The sequence below is a fragment of the Pinus tabuliformis genome, chromosome 6 (genome assembly GCF_031772625.1).
Source record: "Pinus tabuliformis cultivar Carrire ecotype Pingquan chromosome 6, CPIR1, whole genome shotgun sequence".
Taxonomy (NCBI): Eukaryota; Viridiplantae; Streptophyta; class Pinopsida; order Pinales; family Pinaceae; genus Pinus; species Pinus tabuliformis.
The window spans coordinates 735,861,539-735,884,101 of record NC_142292.1 but is presented as its reverse complement, the minus strand read 5'-3'; the positions used below and the strand labels follow the sequence as shown (position 1 = coordinate 735,884,101).

At 38.4% G+C, this 22,563-nt stretch overlaps 1 pseudogene; it reads left to right on the top strand.

Annotated features, from left to right (window-relative positions):
* The first annotated feature begins 19,250 nt into the window (after window positions 1-19,250).
* LOC149260831 (pentatricopeptide repeat-containing protein At3g26782, mitochondrial pseudogene) lies at window positions 19,251-22,357 on the top strand (annotated as a pseudogene).
* The last annotated feature ends 206 nt before the right edge of the window (window positions 22,358-22,563 follow it).

The window sequence follows — 22,563 nt, the reverse complement described above, 5'->3', positions numbered from 1 at the left end:
GAAAATACAATGTTTGTTCAACCCCGAACAATTCCTGCACTAATACAATCTAACTCTTTGCTTCCTAGGTTGACTTTGGCCAACACTTAGCCAATTTACTAGCCTTCCAAGCCCCTATTTCCTTGTGCTTCTTAGTAAAAGAATCTGGATGAATACAACATGCTCTACTCAACCTTGAGCTCACCCTACACAAGTATTTTCTATCCTCTACCTGACTAACTTCCTTTGGCCAATACTTAGCCAAATTTCCAAGCCTCCAAGCTTCTAATTCCTTGCACAATCCCTAAGGGAATTAGCCTCTATTTAATGTGGAAATTCCTTCTCCATAACTGCACAATCCAGACTTAGGTCCTCAACTGATTGCATGCACCATCTATACAACTTGGAAAATTATACAACTGATAGTACATTGTCCCTGAAATCTAATCTCAACTAGGTCTTCCTTTGAACTAACATGCATGAGTTATTTATGAGTGAATCTTCAGTTAACTGGTGTGGTATTGAGGATGTACAATGCACTACTCCACTACTAGACCTCTACTAGTTCCTCCAACATTTAGAACTAGTTTAACTGACTATAACTCAACTACACTTAGTTATCTAATTACAACTCAAAAGAACTCAACCTGAGCCCCTAAAGTTTAGGGATCACTCTACATGACTCTAGATAGACTTCCAACACAAATTTATAGAGCCAACTAAGTCAACTTAACTTAGTTAACTGCTACAAGTTGCTATGAGAATATAATTACAGTTTAATTCAAGGACAAGTTAAATTAGAATTTCTAGATGTTATTTTTAACATTTCTTATTGCAATTTTCAACACTCCCTCTCAACAAGAAAGGAATTCAACTCTATCTCGATCCGGTACCTTTGGAATGTTCTGCATGCAACACTTCTCTCTAGTGTTGTTGCTATTGCAACTTCTGAAACTAAAAAATCATCCGACCTGAATTAGTATGATGCATTTGTCACCAAAGTCTCTAACTGCTACTAGCTCTACCTCTGTCGACTGAAAACTCTGTGCTTCTGCTAACTCTGCCTCTGTACCATCTACATTGTTGTCAACTCTACTTTGCACTCTATAGTATCTGACTGCTACTAGTCGTTTTCACTTTGATATCTAACTGCATCAACCGCCACTGATCCATCCTACTACTATGTATTGTGGGCTCCTGTAGCAAGGTAATGATCCATGAGACAAAACCTCTCAATGGACCCTGCCCAAATTTATGCACTCTTGGGACTAATACTTCACATCACCCCACCTCTCACTTAAAGGTATGGTTTCATGTGCTCCCTCTGCCCACTTGGCTCGAAATTCCCCCCTACTAGAGGTCTCTACTTGAGTGGATGTCTCCACTCAGTCTCCTCTTTGCTTTTCTAATTGTGGTTGCTCCACAAATTTCTAAGGCTACTTCTTCTCTGCTTGAGTGCATCTCTCCACTCGGTCTCCTCTTTGCTTCTCTAATTGTGGCTGCTCCACAACTTTCTGAGACTGCTTCTGAGGTTTCTTCTGGGGCTGCATGTTGAGAGGTAATTCATGCTCCCTCTCAACCACCAAGTCTCTAACCTTTTCCTTGCTCCTCAAGGCTTTGCATGCATCTTGTATCTCAAGTGCATATAGGTTCTTGACTCACACACCAATTTGTTTCATTTGTCCTGCTGTCACAAAATTTTCTTAAAAAATAGATGATTTGAAATCAGCTATATCTCCCTCATCCGAACTCCAATTCAGATGGTTTTTTTTTTGGGTATTGTTTCACAAGGAATCAAGATCTGCTATTTTTTTTGAAAAATTTTCACAAAAAAAATTAGATATGCTATGTAAACTCATCACCCAAAAAATTCCTACTCCTCAATCTGCCAATATCAATGATCACAACTCCTTTTGTGTCACTAAACATTGGCTCACTGGTCTTCCCACTAGCAACCTTCTAGCTCCATTAAGAAGTCTGCACATAGGATCTTTTGGATCTTCCCTGAACTAAAGCTCCATCAATCTACAAGGACAACTTCGAATTCTTCTCTTCTATAATGTCTTCAACTCCGATACCATGTAGATTTTTATTTGTAGATTCAACAACTTATGTGATACGCTAAAACACAAGACAAGAATACACTCTACTCTTCAACGGAAACCAAAAATTTGATCGATGAAAAAAATAAGCAGAAAAGGAAGAATTTCAATCACACATAACATGATATTTTTCTAGTGAAAACAACTGCTCAAAACCCCGACTATCTATATTGCATTAACCAAAAGATCTGAGAAGAAAATACAATGCTTGTTCAACCCCGCACAATTCCTACACTAGTACAATCTAACTATATGTTTCTTAAGCTGACTCTGGCCAACACTTAGACAATTTATGAGCCTTCCAAGCTCCTAATTCCTTACGCTTCTTTGTCAAATAATCTAGATGAATACAATATGCTGTACTCAACCTTGATCTCACCCTACACAAGTATTTTTTATCCTCTGCCTGACTGACTTCCTTTGGCCAATACTTAGCCAAATGTCCAAGCCTCCAAGCTTCTAATTCCTTGAAAAATACCTAAGGGAATTAGCCTCTATTTATGTGGAAATTCAATCTCCATAACTACACAATCCAAACTTAGGTCCTCAACTGATTGCATGCACCATTTGTACAACTCAGAAAATTATACAACTAATAGTACATTATCCCTGAACTCTAATCTCAACTGGGTCTTCCTTTGTAATGACATGCATGAGTTATTTATGAGTGAATCTTCAGTTAACTAGTATGGTACTGAGGATGCACTAATGCACTACTCCACTACTAGACATCTACTAGTTCCTCCAACAGATAGAACTAGTTTAACTGACTATAACTCAGTTAGACTGAGTTATCTAATTACAACTCAAAAGAGCTCAACTTGGGCCCCTAAAATTTATGGATCACTGTAAATGACTCTAGATAAACTTCCAACTTGAATTTACTAATCCAACTAAGTCAACTTAACTTAGTTAACTGCTACAAGTTGCTATGAGAATAGAATTGCAATTTAATTCACAATTTAATTCAAGATAAATTAAATTAGAATTTCTAGATGTTATTTTTAACATTTCTTGTTGCAATTTTCAACACTCCCTCTCAACAAGAAAGGAATTCAACTCTATCTCGATCTAGTACCTTTGGAATGTTATGCATGCAACACTTCTCTCTGGTGTTGTTTCTACTACAACTTTTGAAACTGAAAAAGCATCCAACTTGAATCACTATGATGCATTTGTCACCAAAGTCTATGACTGCTACTAACTCTGCCTCTATCACTTTGATATCTGACTGCATCAACTGCCACTGATCCATCCTGCTATTGTGTACTGTGGGCTTCTGTAGCAAGGTGATGATCGATGAGACAAAACCTCTCAATGGACCCTGCCCAAATTTCTGCACTCTTGGGACTAATACTTCACATCGCCCCACCTCTCACCTGAAGGTATGGCTGCATGTGCTCCCTTTGCCCACTTGGCTCGAAATCCCCCCTACTGGAGGTCTCTGCTTGAGTGGATGTCTCCACTCGGTCTCCTCTTTGCTTCTCCAATTGTGGTTGCTCCACAAATTTCTAAGGCTGCTTCTTCTCTGCTTGAGTGGATCTCTCCACTCGGTTTCCTCTTTGCTTCTCTAATTGTGGTTGTTGCACAATTTTCTGAGACTACTTCTGGGGCTTCATGTCAAGAGGTAATTCATGCTCCTTATCAACCACAAAGTCTCTAACCTTTGCCTTTCTCCTCAAGGCTTTGCATGCATCTTGTATCTCAAGTGAATACAGGTTTTGACTCACACATCAATTTGTTTCATCTATCCTATCGTCACAAAATTTTCTGAAAAAAGAGATGATTTTAAATCAGTGATATCTCCCTCATCTGAACTTTGATTCAGACCTTTTTTTATTATTATTTTGGTATTTTTTCATAAGGAATCGAGATCCGTTCTTCTTTTTTTTCAAAAAAGATTTCAAATATGCTATGCAAACTCGCCGCCCAAAAAATTCCTGCTCCTCAATCTACCAATATCAATGTTCACAACTCCTTTTGTGTCACTAAACATTGGCTCATTAATTTGCCCACTAACAACCTTCTAGCTCCATTAATATGTTTGCACATAGGGTCTTTTGGATCTTCCATGCACTAGAGCTCCATCAATCTGCAATGACAACTTCAAATTCTTCTCTTCTATAATGTCTTTAGATCCGATACCATGTAGATTTTTACTTGTAGATTCAACAGGTTATGTGATATGCTAAAACACAAGACAAGAATCTTCTCTACTCTTCAGTGGAAACCAAAATTGATCGATGAAAACAATAAGCAGAAAAGGAAGAATTTCAATCGCACATAACACAATATTTTTCTGGGGAAAACAATTGTTCAAAACCCCAACTATCTATATTGCATTAATCAGAAGATGTTGTTGAAAATAACAACAAGAAATGATAAAAATAGAAATGCTAAAAAATAGCATTTGAGGATATACTCCAACTCTATTGAAAATAGCAACAATAAATGATAAAAATAGAAATGCTAAAAATAGCTGCTATAAATAGAATTTCGGGATATATTCCAATTTTGATTTGTCCTTGAATCAAAATTGAGAATTAAAATTCGAATTTAGTCTCACCAGATGTTTGAAAAATAATTAATTGATTCATCTTGAATTAATTAGTTGGTGAAAATCAAACATGAAATCTTTGTGAAGACATGCAACAATTATCCCTTTGATTGAGGAAGTTATCCCTTAATTAAGGAGATAAGGATGAGTTGTATTTGAGTTGTAATTAGTTAGCTCATTTAATTGAGTTAAGTCCAGTTAAATTAGTTCCAAATAATTTGTGGAAATAATTGTGAGTTCAGTCAGTTAATGCATACATACATGCAACTAGTGTTCTCCAGATAACTGAATATTCTCTCATAAATAACTCATGCATGTCAGTTCAGACAAAGACCCAGTTGAGATTAAAGGCAGGGACAATGTACTATCAATTGCTAGGATTTTCGTATAGAATATTTCGCAATTACTACAGAGGTTAGCAACAATGTGTGAGGTGAGAAATACACGGGTTGCAGCTGGAGGACCCAAGAGAAACTGTGCAAGCAAATAGGAGGCTTCGAGGACTGAAGGAAGGCATATGTGTTGTCTATTCTGTCCATGAGTAGCAGTGAGGGATTGTACTGAGAGCTGGATAGCTTGAGAGCTAAAGCTTTGTGTAATCCTAAGATATTTCCACTTGTATGATAATACAAATAGTATGGTTTTTAGCTGAGGCTTTCCCCAGAGTATTCTTTTGTGATTCATGTGTAATTGTATCTTCTTCTCTGTTATATGTGTTCTATTTGATCTTGCTCAAAATCGATTAAGCTTCCGCAACTTTGATTGTAGAAGTAGATTAAGTATTTTGCTTTAGTACATTGCATAATCAGTTTAATCTACAGTGAGAATTTCTACATGGTATAAGAGAAAAGGTGATCAAAGTGGAGAACAGTATACAAATAAGGGAGAAGTTTGAAGTTTGAAGTTCTTGATTGTAGTTACAAAATCGATTTCTTATCACATCTCAAAGTTCACCAATGGAATTCAATGGCTTGAGACTCGAGTATGCCCTAGATGGCAACTCGAATTACATAGCCTGGAAGGATCGCATGGAAGTGGTATTGGAAGACAATGGTTCAAAGGACTTCATTGATCAAGAAGTCCCCAAGCCAGCAGCAGCTAATGCCCAAGAATTGGTGGAATGGAAGAAATGTGTGGCGAGAGAGAGGAGGATTCTTCTGGAGGGAGTTCGAGACCATATTGTCTCGAGTCTCCATGGGAAGGAGACTCTGTTTTCAATGTGGAATACATTGAAGGATCTATATCAGAACAACATCGACCAGAGGAAGTTAGCACTGAAGGACAAGCATCGAAAAATCAATTGTGAAAAGGGCGACACGATCTCTACATATCTGAACAAGCTCACCGCCTACAGAGATGAGCTTGGAAGTGTAGGAATCACAATAGTCGATGATTATATGGTGAGACTTTCTCTCCTCGTTCTTCCTAAGAGCTAGCATAGCTACCAGGACTTAGTGAATGGAAGAGAGAAACCGCCAAATTGGGAATGACTGTGGTTGGATCTGATGCAGGAGGAGATCAGGAGAAGCACCAGAGATGGTTCTTCATCCAAGGAGGATGAAGAAAATCTAGCCTTAGCAAGTAAGGAAAGGAAAGGGAAGGAGAAGGATTCTCATCCCAAATCAAGTTCTTCTCATGGTGGGAAAAAGATTGACAAATCTAAAGTGAGATGCTTTAATTGTCATGAGGTGGGACATTATGCTACTAATTGTCCATTGAAGAAATCCAAGAAGGGATCCTCGAAAGGACCAGATGGTGAGGCCCTAGCCTCATAGTTCAAATTGGATTTTACCCTCATCGCATGCATGGTTGTTGGGTTGTGTTATATTCTTCCCACGACTAGCCCACGTAGTTAACTGGGGGGTTAGAAGGGGGGCGGAGCCCCCCCTTCGTCGCACCGATTGCGTAGAGGGGGCCATCATAGGGGTTTTGAGGGGTGCAGGTAATCCCACTCTATGGGGTCCGGGGAAGCGCCCTGAAAATTTTGTTTTTGGAGCCTATATTAGGTTGGGAGGACCTACCTATGGTTTTGTGCATGATTTTTCGCACATGGTTTTGGACACGATGGTTTTCGGTCCATGGTTTTGGACGCAATGGTTTTCGGTCCATGGTATTGGATGCTTCGGCGTGTATAAATGTGTATTATAACATTGAAAAGATCATAATGAAAAATCAAGCTGGTAGTCCCAGTTTTGGGATCCAAGGGAAAATCTCCGTGTATATGTGTTTTATGTGTTATGCTATTGCATTGTTTATTTTTTGTGTTTTAGAATTCGTATGCAAGTAATTTTCGTACAGGGTTAAAACCTACATTTGGTATCAGAGTTGTTTTGGCTTCAAGGGGATGCCTTTGTTGCTAAGGGATTTCGCTCGGGCTTGTAGTAGACCCTATTTAGTGGGAGGTCTGCGGGATCAATTCTGGTGGTGAAAGAAGATGGCGAGCAGTGGAAAGATAGAGATCGATAAATTTAATGGTCAGAGTTTTGAGTTATGGAAACTCAAGATGGAGGATCTGTTGGTGGATAAATATAAGTGGATTGAGGTAGATCCGGGTACTAAACCAACGAGAGTGTCCGATGAAGAATGGAAGAAGTTATATCGGAAGGCAAAGAGCACAATACGATTGTGTGTCTCGGATTCAGTATTGTTGAATGTATTAGGGGAAGCTACGGCTAAGGCTTTGTGGGACAAGTTAGGGACTTTGTACCAATCTAAGTCTCTGGTGAATAAACTATTCCTCCAGAAAAAGCTGTATAACCTGAGGATGAAAGATGGAGACTCGGTGACAGAGAATATGAATGCATTTAATATTGTGGTAAGTCAGTTATTATCTATTGATATTAAAATTTCAGATGAAGATAAGTGCATCAGTTTGTTGTGTTCTCTACCAGATTCGTGGGATAGTCTGGTTATTGCAATAGGTAGAAATACAACTGCCTTGTAGTTTGATGAAATAGTCTCATCCTTGCTGACGGAGGAGATAAGACAGAAAAAATATGGAGAGCCAGAATGCTGATGCCTTATCTGTATGAGGACGGTCCCAGAACAGAAACAAAAATAAGTCATCGAATGGGAGATCTAAATCTAGAGGGAAATCTAAATCTCCAAGAAAACCTGTAAAGGTGGTGTGCTGGAAAAGCGGAAAGGAAGGGCACTACAAAAGGGACTGTAAATCTAAAGCTCCTAATAAAGGAAAGGGATTTGATGATGCTCCTTCTGCAGAGGCAAAAACCACCTCAGATGAAGGTGGGGATGTGTACTTGGCTTCTTCAAGTACACATGTAGATCATGAGGCATGGTTGATTGACTCAGGTGCATCCTTTCACTTCACTCCCCATAGAGAGTGGTTCTGCGAGTATGAGAAATATGATGGTGGTGATGTCTTCTTAGGGGATGACAAGAAGGCTAGAATCGTTGGTCGCGGAAAAATAAAGTTGAAGTTGCAAGGTGGAAGGTTTAGAACACTTCCTGGTTTTCTGCATATTCCTGCATTAGCCAGAAATCTAATTTCTGTAAGCTAGCTAGATGATGTAGGTGTAAAAATAGTGTTCGAGAAGGATACCTGCAAGATGGTTTGGGGGGCACTAGTATTGATGCGGGAAATTCGAATTGGAACTCTGTACAAGCTGGAAGGTAGCACTGTTGCTGATGGGTGCAACAGTTCCGTGGTTCCTAAAAGTGGAGTAGAAAATCTAGTGGTCTCTGGAGAGAAGACCGTGTTGTCGCATCAAAGGCTTGGACATATTGGAGAGAAAGGCCTTCGAAATACTTCATGGTAAAGGTATGGTAAAAGGTATGAGTAATAGCTCTCTGGATTTTGATTTCTGTGAAAATTGTGTATATGGAAAGCAAAATTGGGTAAGTTTCCCCTCTGGTGGTAAGAGGGCGAAACAGATATTAGAGCTTGTGCACAGTGATGTGTTTGGACTTGTGAAGGTTCCATCACTGGGTAAGTCTATGTACTATGTATCATTTATAGATGACTTCTCAAGGAATACATGGATATATTTCCTTAAGAAGAATTCTGAAGTCTTTGACAAGTTTAAAGAATTTAAGGCTCTGGTGGAAAACCAGACAGAGAAGAAGATAAAGGTGCTAAGGACAGATAACGGTGAAGATTTTTGCAATAAGGAATTTGAAGAATTCTATAAAAAGTGTGGTATAGCATGGCAAAAGACTACTCCATATACACCTCAGCAAAATGGAGTTGCAGAAATAATGAACAAGACGTTGATGGAAAGGGAAAGAAGCATGCTCAGTGGTGTCGAGTTAGGACAGGAATTTTGGGCAGAGGCGATGGAGACAGCATGTTACCTAGTCAACAGATCACCTTCATCAGTGTTGGAGGATAAGACTCCGCAAGAGGTATGGACTAGTAAGAAACCCTCTCTTTCACATCTGAGGGTATTTGGATGTGATGCATATGTACATGTTCCAAAGGACAAATGAACCAAGTTGGATAGTAAATCTGAAAAGTGCATCTTTATTGGGTATAAGGATGGTTTAAAGGGTTATAAGCTTTGGAACCCAGTAACAAGGAAGGTTGTGTACAGTCGAGATGTGGTGTTCAGAGAGGTGAAAGATGTTATTAAACATGAAGTCCAACCAAAGGAACCTAAGAAGATAGAGTTTGAGCTAAAGGAAGAAGAATCAGACTCTATAGCAAAGGAGGAATTAGAAGATGAAGAGCCACAAACTCTAGGTGTGAGAAGGTCAGTTCGAGAAAGAATGCAGTCAGAAAGGTATAGTCCATCTGCTTTCTGTTCAAATTTTGCTTTATCTATTACTGATGATGATCCCAGAACTGTGAAAGAAACAGTAGATTCAGAGGATGGAAAACTCTAAAAAGAGGCCATGGTTGATGAAATGGCATCTTTGCACAAAAATGAGGCTTGGGATCTGGTGGAGTTTCCGGCTGGAAGGAAACCCATTAGCAGCAAATGGGTGTTCAAGAAGAAGACAAATGCAGAAGGAAAGGTGGAGAAATACAAAGCTCAGTTGGCAGCAAAAGGTTATTCCCAAGTGCCGGGAATTGATTTTGGTGATATTTTTTCTCCTGTTGCCAAGGTAACTTCTATTAGATTACTTTTATCTGTTATTGCTGCTTTTGATTTTGAGGTAGAACAAATGGATGTGAAGACATCATTTATTCATGGGGATATGGAAGAGGAGATCTACATGAAGCAAATTGAAGGTTTTGCGATGAAGGGTAAGAAAGAACTGGTATGCAAGTTAAAGAAGTCTCTGTATGGGTTAAAAAAGTCACCAAGGATGTGGTATCAGAAATTTGATACATTTATATGGGGACTTGGCTTCACCTGAAGCAAAGCAGATCACTATGTCTATTTTAAATTAATTGGTGACCGTGTTATTTATCTGGTCTTGTATGTGGATGATATGTTGTTGGTTGGAAATGACAAAGAAATTATCCAGGATTTGAAGACCCAATTGTCCTCCAAATTTGACATGAAAGATCTTGGTGCTGCATACTATATTTTGGGCATGAAAATTAAAAGAGATCGGGCGAAGAGGAAGCTCTGGTTAAACTAGAGGAAGTATGTCAAGACAATACTACAGAGGTTTAATATGCAGGATAGTAAACCGGTGAAGGTTCCTATTCCTGCAGGTGTGAGGTTATCTGCTAAACAGTGTCCCAAGACACAAGAAGAGGAAGAGGACATGTCCCGTGTTCCATATGCAAGTGTAGTCAATAGCTTGATGAATGCAATGGTCTGTACTAGACCAAACATTGCACATGCAATGGGAGTATTGAGCAGGTTTATGTCAAAACCATGGAAGGAGCACTGGACAACAGTGAATCGGGTTTTCAGGTATTTGCGTGGTGCTAGTGATTATGGTTTGTGCTACTAAGGAAGACCAGGATTGGACAAAGTGTTGGATATTCGTGGCATTGTTGATGCAGACTGGGTTAGAGATCTAGATCAAAAAAGATCTACAAGTGGGTATGTGTTTAACCTATTTGGAGGTGCAGTCAGTTGGATGAGTAAGAAATAATCTGTAGTGGAACTATCAACTACAGAGGTAGAATACATGGTAGCCACTCATGCAAGCAAGGAAGCAGCTTGGTTGCAGAGATTGTGTTCAAGTATGGGATTAGTACAAGGAGCTATAAGGATAGACTGTGACAGCCAAAGTGCAATTTTCTTAGCATAGAACCCTGCATATAATTCAAAGACAAAGCACATTGATGTTCAGTATCACTTTGTGAGGGATATGATAGAAGACAAAAAGGTGTTGTTGGTAAAGGTGGAAACTTTGAAGAATATTGTAGATGCATTGACAAAATCCGTGAGCTCTGAGAAGTTCTCTTGGTGTAGAGAAACAATGGGCATTGCAGGGCTGAATAAATGACTATGCTCTCTTGTGGCCCCCTGTGGAAAGAAAACAACATGGAGGAGAATGTTGGGTTGTGTTATATTCTTTCCACGACTACCCCACGTAGTTAATCGGGGGTTAGAAGGGGGGCGGAGCCCCCCCTTCGTTGCGGTGATTGCGTAGCCGGCGGGGGGGGTGTCATAGTGGGTTTGAGGGGTGCAGGTAACCCCACTCTATGGGATCCGGGGTAGCACCCTGGGAAATTTTGTTTTTGGAGCCTATATTAGGTTGGGAAAACCTACCTATGGTTTTGTGCATGATTTTTCGCACATGGTTTTGGATGCGATGGTTTTCGGTCCATGGTATTGGATGCTTCGGCATGTATAAATATGTATTGTAACATTGAAAGGATCATAATGAAAAATCAAGCTGGTATTCCCGGTTTTGGGATCCAAGGGAAAATCCTTGTGTATATGTGTTTTATGTGTTATGCTCTCGCATTGTTTATTTTCTGTGCTTTAGAATTTGTATGCAGGTAATTTTTGTACGGGGTTAAAACCTACAATGGTTTCATCAATGATGGGTTGTGTTTGGTTTCTTAACAATGGAGCCTCATTCCACATGACCAGCGATAAGAGTTTATTCAATACCTTGGAGGAGAAGGACCTCCAGATGTGCATAGAGATGGGCAATGATGGAAAATATCGTATTTCAGGTGAAGGTACGGTTGTGTTTCAGAGGGAGCATGGGGCTCCTCTCACCCTGACTGATGTGAAGTATGTGCCTGGATTGAAGAAAAACTTGGTATCGATTGCGATGGTGGAGGACAAAGGCTACGATGTTGTCTTCAGTAAGGGAAAGGTTTTCCTTAGACACATCACCACGGGTTAGGTGAAACAGATCGGTTCACGGATACAGAACCTGTATGCTCTTGAGGTTCAAGATGCATGCAAGGCCTTGAGGAGCAAGGCAACTGTTAGAGACTTGGTGGTTGAGAGGGAGAGTAAATTACCTCCCAACATGCAGCCTCAGAAGAAGTCTCAGACAATTATGGAGGAGCCACAATTGGTGAAGCAGTGTCAGGAGGTTATGGAGCAGCCACAACTCGAGAAGTCGAGAGGAGATCGAGTGGAGGCATCCACTCATGCAGAGACCTCTAGTAGGGGGAAATTTCGAGCCAAGTGGGCAGAGGGATCACATGCATCCATACCTCCAGGTGTGAGGTGGGGTGATGTGAAGAGATAGTCCCAAGAAGGCTGAAATAGGGGCAGGATCCTTGAGGTACCCAACCTCTTTGATTAGACCTTGCTATGGGAGCCCTGACGAGGAGTAGCAGGACTGGCTGAGTGGGTAGAGACAGATGTGGATGGAGTGGCAGAGGGAGATTCAGCATCAGAGGGTGTTTCTAGCCCAACAGGGAGGTCAGTTGGGAGATCAGTTACTTACTTCTCAATAAGTAAGTTGCAGTGCAGCATTGGGCAACAGATGCAACATGATGAGAGGAGGTGCAGTGCGGATGCAATGTTGGGAGATAGGACCACCAGCAACACAGATGTAGCAAGAAGAATCAGTGTGTTTGATGCAGTCAGAGATCAAAGTGACAGAGGCTAGAGCAGTCAGATATTGAAGAGCACAGAGGTGCAGAGTTTTCAGTCGACAGAGGCAATAGCAGTCAGAGACTTTGATGATAGAGGCATCATTATGATTCAGGTTGGATATTTTTTGTTTCTAGAGTTGCTGGAGCAACAACACTTGAGAGAAGTGTTGCATGCAGAACATTCCAAAGGTTTAGGATCGGGATCGAGTTGAATTCCTTTCTTGTTGAGAGGGAGTGTTGAAAATAGCAACAAGAAATGATAAAAATAGAAATGCTAAAAATAGCATTGCTATAAATAGCATTTTAGGATATACTCCAACTCTGTTGAAAATAGCAAAAAGAAATGATAAAAATAGAAATGCTAAAAATAGCATTGTTATAAATAGCATTTCGGGATATATTCCAATTTTGATTTGTCCTTGAATCAAAATTGAGAATTAAAATTCGAATTTAGTCTCACCAGTTGTTTGAAAAATAATTAATTAATTCATCTTGAGTTAATTAGTTGGTGAAAATCAAACATGAAGTCTTTGTGAAGACATGCAACAATTATCCCTTTGATTGAGGAAGTTATCCCTTAATTAAGGAGATAAGGATGAGTTGTATTTGAGTTGTAATTAGTTAGCTCAGTTAACTGAGTTAAGTCCAGTTAAATTAGTTCCAAACAGTTTTTGAAACTAATTATGAGTTCCGTCAGTTAATGCATGCATGGATGCAACTAGTGTTCTCCAGATAACTGAATATTCTCTCATAAATAGCTCATGCATGTCAGTTCAAACAGAGACCCAGTTAATATTAAAGGTAGGGACAATGTACTATCAGTTGCTAGGATTTTCGTATAAGAAAATCTCTTGCATACAAAAGGAATCCATTCCTTTAGGATTGCGCAATTACTACAGAGGTTAGCAGCATTGTGTGAGGTGAGAATTACACAGGTTGCAGCTAGAGGAACCAGGAGAAACTGTACAAGGAAATAGGAGGCTTGGAGGACTGAAGGAAGGCATATGTTTTGTCTATTTTGTCCATGAGCAGCAGTGAGGGATTGTATAGAGAGCTAGATTGCTTGAGAGCTAAACCTTTGTGTAATCCTAAGATATTTCCACTTGTATGATAATACATATAGCGAGGTTTTTAGCTGAGGCTTTCCCTAGAGTATTCTTCTATGTTTCATGTGTGATTGAATCTTCTTCTATGTTATATGTGTTTTGTTTGATCTTGCTCAAAATTGATTAAGTTCTGCAAGTTTGATTGTAGAAGTAGATTAAGTATTTTGCTTTAGTACATTGCATAATCAGTTTAATCTACAGTGAGAATTTCTACAGATGTGAGAAGAAAATACAATGCTTGTTCATCCCCGAACAAATCCTGCACTGTATAATCTAACTCTCTTCTTCCTAGGTTGACTCTGGCCAACACTTAGCCAATTTACTAGCCTTCCAAGCCCCTACTTCCTTGTGCTTCTTATTCAAAAAATCTGGATGAATACAATATACTATACTCAACCTTAATCTCACCCTGCACAAGTATTTTCTATCCTCTGCCTGACTAACTTCCTTTGGCCAATACTTAGCCGAATTTCCAAGCTTCTAATTTCTTGCACAATCCCTAAGGGAATTAGCCTCTATTTAATGTTGAAATTCCCTCTCCATAACTATGCAATCCAGAATTAGGTCCTCAACTGATTGCATGCACCATCTGTACAACTCGGAAAATTATACAACTGATAGTACATTGTCCCTGAACTCTAATCTCAACTAGGTCTTCCTTTAAACTAACATGCATGAGTTATTTATGAGTGAATCTTCAATTAACTGGTGTGGTACTAAGGATGCACTGGTGCACTACTCCACTACTAGACCTTTACTAGTTCCTCCAACAGTTAGAACTAGTTTAACTGACTATAACTCGGTTAGACTGAGTTATCTAGAACTCAACCTAGGCCCCTAAAATTTAGGGATCACTTTACATGACTCTAGATAGACTTCCAACTCGATTTATTGATCCAACTAAGTAAACGTAACTTAGTTAACTGCTACAAGTTGTTATGAGAATAGAATTACAATTTAATTCACAGTTTAATTCAAGGACAAATTAAAATAGAATTTCTAGATGTTATTTTTAACATTTCTTATTGCAATTTTCAACACTAAATCACAAGACATGATCCTACTCTACTGCTCTCTAAAATTCAATTCACAATTTAGAACAATATTTGCAAACATGCATCATCAAATACATAAGTACAAAGATTTTTCTAGGGGAAAGCAACTGCTAAAAGCCTCTTCAAACTTGTTTGCATTAATCAATGATAGAGAACTGATTACAATTGCCTGCTCACTCTGATCACAACCTGCAAGTGAATAATTTTTCTCTTTGTCTACACTCATGTTGCATGTACTCACATTGTTGCATGCACTCGCTCCTATTTCCTTACGCGATTCCTGAGGAAATTATGCCCCTATTATTTAGGAATTTCCTCCAAAATGCTTACACAATTCCCAAGGTTGATCATCTGACTACATGAAACAAATGTACACTCAATACTAGTCTGAAATTGATGTTACACTACCTAGGAATCTCCACCGCATCTAGGGAACTTGAATTCTTTGCATGCACTAGCTATTTTGGGCCGACTAATCAGTTAACTAGATGATCACTGAGTTATACTGTTGTCCCACTGCACAACTGACCTTCCACTAGTTCCTCCACAAGTTAGAACCAATTTAAATGAAAACAACTTGAAATAACTGACCTTGATTGCTACAAATTAGCAATCACACATGCTTAAATAAACTCCAACTCCTCACCCGGATGTGGGTGACAACCGAAGCAATTAATGAAGACTCGACATAATGGCGGCATTCGGACCAGACAGATGGTGGCTCTCAATACCCTTCAAGTAATAAGTCAACTAGCCCTAATCTAGGTATTGACTTGCATTCATTCAAATACCTTCCCAACCCATCCAAGGAGGGAAGGTGGAGGGAGGAGAAGTAATAAACATATCTTGTAAAATTTAGGAGATATGTTAGTTAACTTTAGAAGAATCATGTTGATAATGGGGGCATTCCCCTCTAATCCTCCCCCTCCTTTTTAATGGAGATTATATCATGGAATATAAGAGTCCCAAATTGCAAGGGAAAAAGAAGGCTTCCTTATAATAGGATTTGATAAGAAAAATTAGCGATCATTATGATTCAAGAGACCAAATTCTCCAGTGAGTGGGTAGAAACCATTGCAGCCAAATGTTGTATAGATTCCAAATGTGTAGCAATTGATGTAATTGGTCAAGTAGGAGGGATAACATTTTTTTGGAATTTGGATAAAGCTCTTCTCACCGAACTGTCGATTATTCCAAGAATATATTAGTAAATTTATGGCCAATAGGCTTGGATGAAGAGGGATTCTTGTCCAATTTTATGGCCCACGCATCTATAAAGACAAGTGTGGTTACCTTAGGTCACTATGTAGTCTCTAACCATTCACAATTGACCTCCCCTCAAGCATAGGGGGTGATTTTATTCTCATCAAATCCCTGGAAGAAAAGTGAGGTGGAATCAAATGATTAGATATGGGAGCATATTACTTTAAAGAAGTCATGCGACAACTGGAGTTAGTGGATCTGGAGACTATTACGGTACCTTTACTGAGAACAACCATAAAGGGGGAACTCATCTAGAAACTTCAAGGTTGGATCGTTTTCTAGTCTTTGAATCTATGTTAGAAAAGAATATTTTCATGGAGAACTCTATTCTACCATGCAAGGGCTCAAACCATTGGCACATCTGCTTAAATCTAGACATTAAGGTAGGTGCCAGAAACGAGCCTTTTCTATTTGAAATATTTTGGATCCAAGATCCTTCGTTTTTGGATAAAACTAAAGATTAGTGGATGAACAAAAATCCACCTAATGAGATGGCTAAATTTGAGAAAAAACTTAAGTATTTAAAATCCTACATCAATAAATGGAATCTAGAGGAATTTGGGAATACATTTCAAGCTAAACAAAGGTTAGAATACCAAATAGAGGCACTACAACAAAATTAATATTGAAAGGAAGAATGAAGGCTTTTGTAAAAGAAGAGATGATGCTAACTCATCAGTTGGAAGAAAGATGAAGCCAGGAAGAAATAGTATGGCATCAGGAATCAAGGATAAGGTGGATTAAGGAAGGGGAAAAGAACACCAAATTAAGCAAAGCCTTTTGGTTGAAATCACATAAGAGATATTTCTGGCTGACGTGTTTCGAACCAACAAGTGTGGTTCATCATCAGGATGATGAACCACACTTGTTGGTTCGAAATGCGTCAGCCAGAAATTTCTCTTATGTGATTTGAACCGAAAGGCTTTACTTAATTCATTATGGATCACAGAAGCTTAAATACTTGAATACAAAAAACACCAAATAATTTCCATAATTTATGATAAATAATAGATACCATAATCAAATTTATTCTCTCAAAAGTACAGATGAATGAAGTTGTTGGATAACCAAACAATTGAAACATAATTGGTCATTTTTTTTTCCACTCCCTCCTTACAAAACATTAAAAAGCCAGAGTAGAAGTTGTCCAATCTACTCTAATAGACACACATAATTAATTTATATATATATATAATAATAATAATTTTATAATTAAAAAATCATTGTAATAATTGTTTTATGCTAAATTGAATACAAACTATAAGTATATAATGGCAAAGATGTTATTCAATGAGCTTGTAAATATATGTTATTTTGCATTCTAATTTCATAGAGATTACATATAATTTTCTAATTAAAAACAATATATGTTATTTTACACTCTAATTTGATACGGAGAATATATATAATTTATTAATTAAAAATAATTTTGATGTAATATGTATATTGTAATTAATTAATAGACAAAATGGTTTTTCTCAACGTATTTTTCCTAGTTAATATTAATCAAAATGTAGTACAAAATTTTAAAAACTTGAGTTTAAGTTTTTTAATATAAAGAGTTCCATTGCTTTAAAAAATTTTAGGGTGTCAAACCCATTTATGCATTCATAAATGTATTTTAAGCCAGCCTAGATTGCATTCATAAATTTATTTTAAGCCAACCTAGATTGCATTCATAAATATATTTTAAGGATCCATATAACTCCAGTAATGCGCCAAGAGAGATCAAACTCGGAGGTGCAAAACTTCTTTTTAGAGTGTTAGATTTATCTAACTCCAGTAATGCGCCAAGAGAGTGTTAGATTTATCTAACGAGTATGGAATTTATTTATCTGAAGAGATTATGGGTCTTTGCCAAAGCGACCCCTATTACAATGCAGAATTCTAACTGCTGTTGTTTTTTATCTACTACATTTTCAGGGCATTTGAACAAAGCTTTCATTGTTTACAATTAGCAGTCCTTTCATGAGTGAGCTGCCTTTGTTTGCCATCTGATCAGCTTCACTATTTGACTTTCTAAGAATATGATAAAACTTGCACGAGTCAAAGTCTAGAAGAACTCTCTTCAATCTATCCAAAATTTTGTTGAGGCTGACATTGCTGAACAGTGTCTCCAAGTTTAATTTTTTTATTATTATCTCTGAATCTCCGAAAACTTGAAGGTCTTTGACTCCTTTGTCTCTTGCAATAAGGCATGCTTTGAGAAGCCCAAGGATCTCTGCTTGATTGTTGGATTTCTGGCCTAATCCCTAGCAAAAACAGCCTTTTGAAGACCCGTCCGGAGAGTAGATGACCCCCAGCACCGGCGACACCGGGGTTCCCTTTGGACATCGGTGCAAAACTCCGTTTTAGAGTGTTAGATTTAATGACGTTTTAGAGTGTTAGATTTAATGATGTCTTTTTACGTGGCATCATAACAAAATTTATAATAAAACTATATCAAATTAATATTTTCAAATATTACAATTTTTTGACCTCTATGTCTTTAAAGATTTTAATATATCCATAGGATATGGTTCTTTCTTTTAAAGATTCATTTTACAAATATTTAATTAAAAGAAATATTAAAAAAATTTGCAGCATGATTTTGGATTTTTTTGTGTTGAATTAAACCTTCTCTTTTGATTTAAGAAATGGTGTCGGCTTTAGTAAAGACTAAAGATGTTTAAAAAATGATCTAATTTGTAATATTAATGTGGTAAAAAACATTGTTAATAATTTTTGTTTGGGGCTTATATTAATTATTTTTATTTTGTTTTTTTGTTGAATTAGACCTTCTCTTTTGACTTAAGAAATGGTATCGACTTTAGTAAAGACTAAAGATGTTTAAAAAATGATTTAATTTGTAAGAAATGGTATCGACTTTAGTAAAGACTAAAAATGCTTAAAAAATGATCTAATTTGTAATATTAATGTGGTAAAAAAAAATTGTTAATAATTTTTATTTAAGGCCTACATTAATTATTTTTATTTTTATTTGGGGCTTACATACTTACACATCACGCTCATACTAAATTATAGACTGCACCTCTAAACACAATAATAAAAAATCACAATCTTACATAAAATTATATCCCAAAATCCAATAAAAATACCCTTTCATATCTAAATTAAAGCCATAACCAATAATCCCCCAAAATCTTTACTAATACCTAACCTATAATCCCTTAAAGTTTTATCTTTAATTTTATCTTTACTAATTCCTAGGGAAACTTGTGTATTTGGTTAAATATCTCCATAGAAATGTTTTTCATGACATTGGATTGATTCGAATGGTTTGATTGACGGGTTTCTAGTAGTCATATTGCTTAAGAGGTTTTTAAATGTGACTATCTGCGAAGAAGGAAACAGCGAACAAAATGATAGACAGAGTTGGGTACCTTTGGAAATGTTGCAGGGATCGATCGCTTTGCAGGGACCGAGGGTTGTTGGAAGAGAATATTTTAAATGGTTTGTCTGTTTACAAATCTAACGCTGAAATGCCGTGCTCTGATTTCAGATGGCAGAGGTGATGATTTCCTGCACTGACTAGAAGAAATTTTTCATCTCTGTTTGAATTCCAATGTGCGAGAGGTACGGGAGGGGATATCACACTCCCACCCAGGCTCGGGTTGTAGATATAAATTTTGTAGCGGGATTTCTTTCCAAATACATCCTCTAAATTAATTGATACACCTGAATGAATGTGATTATTCATGGATCAAGCGGTTGTGACTTTGACGGTGACGCTTCTCAAGAATGATTTACTGCCCTTTCATTGACACGAGGGATGTTTTATCAGAGCAATATGACTAATGGAAATCCTACGACCAGTCATCAATCAGCAAAAGAAGAAGAATGCGACGACGATGGCGGCGCTCTTTATTACCCCGTTGCTAAACCTCCACCCCACATCGTTCGCTTCCACTCTCAGTGCTCCTCCAGCACAACCTGTTCCCAACAATGCCAGAATTCTGTGCAAACAGAACCGCTTGAAGGAGGCGATGCACATTTTGCACGTAATAGATAGTCATGTGGACACATCTTCATATTTGTATCTTTTGCAGGCATGCATTGATCACAAGGCCTTCCCAGAAGGCAAATTGATCCATGCCCACATGAGTCAGAGTGGATTTCTCCCAGGCAAATTCTTCCGCAATTCGCTTATCAACATGTATATAAAATGCGGTAGCCTGAAGGATGGTCGCAGAGTTTTCGAGGAAATGCCTGAACGAGACGTGTGCTCATGGACTGTAGTGATTGCAGCTTACGCCAGACATGGGATTGCTCAAGAAGCCATGGATCTCTTCTATCAAATGAAGAGAACAGACATCCAGCCTAATCAGTTCACATTTTCTAGTGTTATCCCAGCAATTGCGAACTTGGGAGCTCTGGAACAGGGTATGGAAATCCATCGAGAGATAATTAACTGTGGGTTTCAGTCCGATGCTGTTGTAATGAATGCTCTGATAGATTTGTATGCAAAATGTGGGAAGATAGAGACTGCACGCGAATTGTTTGACAAAATACCTCACCGAGATGATGTTTCTTGGATAGTTATGATTGCAGGGTATGCGCAAAATGGGTTGGAGGAGAAGGCGCTGAAGCTTTTCAAACAAATGCAAATGGAGGGGTTGAAGCCAAGCTCGAAAACTTTTGCTACTGTTCTCTCGGCTTGCGCCAACCTCGCAGATCTGGAGCAGGGTATAGCCATACATAGAGAATTAATTACAAATGGGTTTCAGTCCGATATGTTTGTGGAGAGTGCTCTTGTAGACATGTATGCAAAATGTGGAAACATAGAGAAAGCGCGCACTGTGTTCAACAAAATGCATCAGCAAGATGCAGTATCCTGGACATTGATTATTTCGGCATATGCACAGAATGGGCTTGGGGTGGAAGCCCTTGAACTCTTTCAACAAATGCAGCTGGTAGGTGTGAAACCAAACTCAAAGACCTTTGCTGCGGTCCTTGTAGCATGCTCCAACTTGGCAGCTCTGGATCAGGCTGTTGAGATTCATAAAGAAATAACTAGAAGTGGATTTCAGACTGATGTTTCGGTGACGAATGCCCTGATAGATGTGTATGCAAAATGTGGGAAGGTAGAAAAAGCTCGTGAATTATTTAACCAATTGTGTCAACGAGATGTTGTCTCCTGGACAGCAATAATTTCAGGATATGCAATGCATGGTTTTGCAAAGGAGGCGCTCAAACTGTTTCAACAAATGCAATGCGCTGGTGTGCGGCCAGACCATGTTACCTTTGTTTGCATTTTGTCCGCATGCTGCCATGCTGGTCTTGTGGATGAGGGCTATAAATACTTTCATTCCATGAGTGATTATCATATCAAACCCTCGATGGAGCATTATAGCTGTATGGTTGACCTTCTTGGCCGTGCTGGACGACTAGATGAAGCACAAGACTTCATCAACAAAATGCCAATTAAAGCCAATGCTGCTGTGTGGAGATGTTTGCTTGCAGCTTGTAGGATCCATAACAACATAGAGCTAGCAGAGCAAGTGGCTACACACCTTTTCCAGGTGGACCCTCAAACTGCATCTCCTTATGTGCTTCTCTCAAACATGTATGCAGCAGCTGGGAGGTGGGATGACATTGAAAACGTGAGAAAAATGATGAAAGACAAAGGGGTTAAAAAAACACCCGGATGCAGTTGGATTGAGGTCAATAAAGAGGTACACACTTTCCTGGTAGTAGACCGATCACATCCACAAGCAGATAAAATATATAGAGAGTTGGAAAGATTGTCTAGAGAGATGAAAGCAGCGGGATATGTTCCTGATACAAGATTTGCTTTGAATGATGTGGAAGAAGAACAGAAGGAACAAAGTCTTTACCACCATAGTGAGAAGTTAGCAATTGCATTCGGCCTATTAAACACACCCCCTGGAACAACAATTCGTGTGATCAAGAACCTTCGAGTCTGTGGAGACTGCCATTCTGCAACCAAGTTCATCTCAAAGATTGTTGCACGAGAAATTATCGTGAGGGATGCCAGTCGCTATCATCACTTCCAGGATGGGCAATGTTCTTGTGGGGATTATTGGTGACAGGAAATGAAGAAAACAAAAACTTTAAGCTTGCATTATAATTACAAGCTTATCCCTATTTTCAACCTTGTATTGGTGGCAACAGATCAGGTATTGTATACACTAGTATGTGTTCACAACAAATTGGTAATATCAACCTGGGAACTATATAATATATTGTGTACTAAGTTCATGGTTTAGACATGGTAATGTAACATATGGCAGATAGAAGACATCTGGCGGAATGATAAATGTGTATGAGGCAATAGGTCAGCTTTCAGATGAACCCTGTCAATTATTTTTTCGCTGGAAACGAAAATGCTTTATGATTCACTCATTTTCCTATTTCTTACTTTATGGGTCATTTTCATCTATACTGAAATGTTTTCCTCTATTTGAGAAACAAGTCGCTCTAAAGAAATCAAACCTCTTTTATCCGTTTATGCCCTCTCTGAAAAATATGTTGAATTCAAATTTACTAGAATGGCAATTTTATGTACAAGCATCTCAGAGGTTCTTCAGACCAAAATTTCAGTTCA